Consider the following 3,160-nt stretch of genomic DNA (forward strand, 5'->3'; position numbering starts at 1 on the left):
CTCCAGGAATATTCAGGACTGGGGGCCCTGCTCCAGCAATATTTGGAGCTGGGTCTCTCCCCCGGCCCTGAGCCTCCCCAATGCCCCAAACCCTCATCCCCAGCCAGAGCCCTCATCCCCCCGCACCCTAATCCTCTGCCCCAGCCCTGAGCCCCCCTGCAGCATGAACCCCTCATCCCCCCGCACCCTAATCCTCAGCCCCAGCCCTGAGCCCCCCTGCGCAGCATGAACCCCTCATCCCCCTGCACCCTAATCCTCAGCCCCAGCCAGAGCCCTCAGCCCCCTGCACCCTAATCCTCTGCCCCAGCCCTGAGCCCCCCTGCAGCATGAACCTCTCATCCCCCTGCACCCTAATCCTCAACCCCAGCCAGAGCCCTCACCCCTGCACCCTAATCCTCAGCCCCAGCCCTGAGCCCCACCCCCGCAGGATGAACCCCCCATCCCCAGCCAGAGCCCTCATCCCCCCGCACCCTAATCCTCTGCCCCAGCCCTGAGTCCCCTCCTGCATCATGAATCCCTCATCCTCAGCCCCACAGCCCTCACCCCTGTATTCCCTCCTATCCCCCAACTCCCTCCCCACAAGGTGCACCCCCTCCCCCTTCCCACATACCCCTTCCCAACCCCAAACTCAGTCCCAAAGCCTGCACCCTTCACCCCCTCCTGCACACCCACCCCCTGCCCCAGCCCAGAGCCTGCACCCAGCACCCAAACTCCATCCCAAAGCCTGCACCCCTCCTGCACCCTAATCCCCAGCCCAGGATCTGCATCCCAGACCTCCCCCTCCCGAGCCCCCTCCCAGAGCATTAGGCAGGTGGGAGCAGAGTTGGGGGGGGCAGAGTTGGGGGGCGGGTTCTGGGCACCACCAAAATTTCTACAAACTTGCCACCCATGTCCGCAGGAGGTCTCCCCAGGCAGGGTAAGCTGCCGTGGCAGGGGGTGGGGTGGGGAGGAAGTCTCCCCAGGCAGGGGTAGCTGCCACGGGGGGAGTAGTTGCTGCAGGGGGGCTCCCCGGGTGGGGGGCTGAGTTAGCTGCGGGGGGTGGGGGAACGGACAGACGCGGTTAGCTGGGTGGGAGGGTGCAAGGTGGAAGTTTCACCTAGGGCCCAAAACTTCCTTGCACATACCCTGGGGCTTTCCGCACCCCTGACAGGCTGATTAGACACCTGCAGCCAATCAAGGCAGGCTACTCAGAGCACTTGGATTTAAAAAGGAGTCACTTCAGTTTGTGGTGTGTGTGAGGAGCTGGGAGCAAGAGGTGCAAGGAGCTGAGGCTGAGGCTGTGCTGTGCTGCTGGAGGACTGAGGAGTACAAGCGTTATCAGACACCAGGAGGAAGGTCCTGTGGTGAGGATAAAGAAGGTGTTTGGAGGAGGCCATGGGGAAGTAGCCCAGGGAGTTGTAGCTGTCATGCAGCTGTACCAGGAGGCACTATAGACAGCTGCGATCCACAGGGCCCTGGGCTGGAACCCGGAGTAGAGGGCAGGCCCGGGTTCCCCCCAAACCTCCCAACTCCTGATCAGACACAGGAGGAGTTGACCCAGACTGTGGGTTCCACCAGAGGGGAAGATCACTGAGGTGAGCAAATCTGCCAATAAGCGCAGGACCCACCAAGGTAGAGGAGGAACTTTGTTGCAGCCTCTAATTGCAGCATTTTTAAACGATCTGCATGCTGCTTGCGGGCTCCTAACACTTGTGACAGCAGCTCCTTTTAATTTCCATCCAACCATCTGTACTTATGCCGATAGGTTGACTTTAGGTCTTTAACTTTGATTGGTAGCTGAGAAGATGGTATATCGGACAGAAACCCGTTCGACAAACCTCTTCATTTCCTTGTTATTTCCTGACTTCTTCATTCATCACCTTTTCCTTATTTCCCTACAGATTGACTAGATCTGGGTGCTAGCAGGGGGAACTGACGGGCTGCTTATTTTCTGATTTCTTTCGGAAGCATTGAACTTGCCAGGGCACAGTCAGATTCTGGATGCTCATGTAAATGTAACACCTCGTGCTCAGCTTTAGTTCTGTTTCTCAGCTCTTTTGGAAAATCGATCTTTAGTTTGTCATGTAGCATCCTTGCATTAGGAGATGGCTAATTAATAAGACCATAAACCTTGGCAATCAAATGGAACCTGAAGTCCACAGAAGAGCCCGAAAGGCCCTTGGGGAGTGGAGTGCAAGTTGAGGAAGACTTCCCTGCACAGCTTCTCTCTCAATTCTCGTTTTCCTGTATTGAGCGCAAAAGTCGGGAATCAGCTCAGGGTAGGGTTATACCATGTGTGTGCAGTGGTTAGACAAGGAACTGGACTGGTATGGAGCAAAACTATCTTATGTGTGCCTGATGACTGTACGTTTGAGAAGGATCAGAAAAGAGCATTGGGGCTGCGGTATAGCGCTTGCATAGGCTTTCTTTGGGCTGTTTTGCTGTAAGAGTTAACAGTGAGAGATTGTTAGTCACAGGTCAGTGGGTGGGTTTATGCAAATTAGGCATGCACAGGGAAACCAGCAAGAGGAAGGAGGGTGAAAGACTTCTCTGTCTTTGAACAGAATTGTGTGTTAAGGGCTCTTGCTTTGAATTCTTCCAGTGGAGTCATTTCGGGGAAGTGATCATCACTTTGAGTTACCTAGTTATCAAAGCCTCGTGAATGGTGTTTGGTGCGTGTCTGGGTGCTCCTCGTGCTGAAGTAGAAAGAAGTGGGGGAAGAGCAGCTGCCTAACATCCGAGACTAACAGCATCGCTTCTCAGCCTTTGGCTAAGATCAAGTGTAGTGTCTGTTCTTTTCAGCTTAATATCTGATAAGTTCTTTATTTAAGGACTGTATATTAAATTGATTTTTGAAACAAGGAGATGGAAAAGGAGCTTGCTCTGACCACCCCATGTATTGACCTGGTATTGCACTATTTCCAGGACCAGTGCCTCTCCTTTTGGGGAGAATTGTGTGGTTAAAAAAGCAGATTCACTCTAAAGATGCTGATTTGAGAAGATTTTTTTTTAAAATGGTTGGAAAATCAGGTTTCTTTAGCACTTAAGTTTTTCATAACAACGTATTGTTAAAATTCCTTGGGAGTGTTTTCTGAGTCTACAGCTGTGAGTTTCTTTGTCTTGCTGGAAAATTGTTTTAAAAGCTGAGATTCTTCTGTTTGCTGTGAGTTTTTTCAACAAC

At 53.0% G+C, this 3,160-nt stretch overlaps 1 non-coding gene across 1 annotated transcript; it reads left to right on the forward strand.

Moving 5' to 3' along the window:
• Positions 1-2,730: 2,730 nt before the first annotated feature.
• Positions 2,731-2,920, forward strand: LOC123354980. The gene has a single exon (XR_006574984.1). It is a non-coding gene; the product is annotated as a U2 spliceosomal RNA (small nuclear RNA).
• The last annotated feature ends 240 nt before the right edge of the window (positions 2,921-3,160 follow it).

Source organism: Mauremys mutica, chromosome 22, assembly GCF_020497125.1.
Source record: "Mauremys mutica isolate MM-2020 ecotype Southern chromosome 22, ASM2049712v1, whole genome shotgun sequence".
NCBI classification, from domain to species: Eukaryota; Metazoa; Chordata; order Testudines; family Geoemydidae; genus Mauremys; species Mauremys mutica.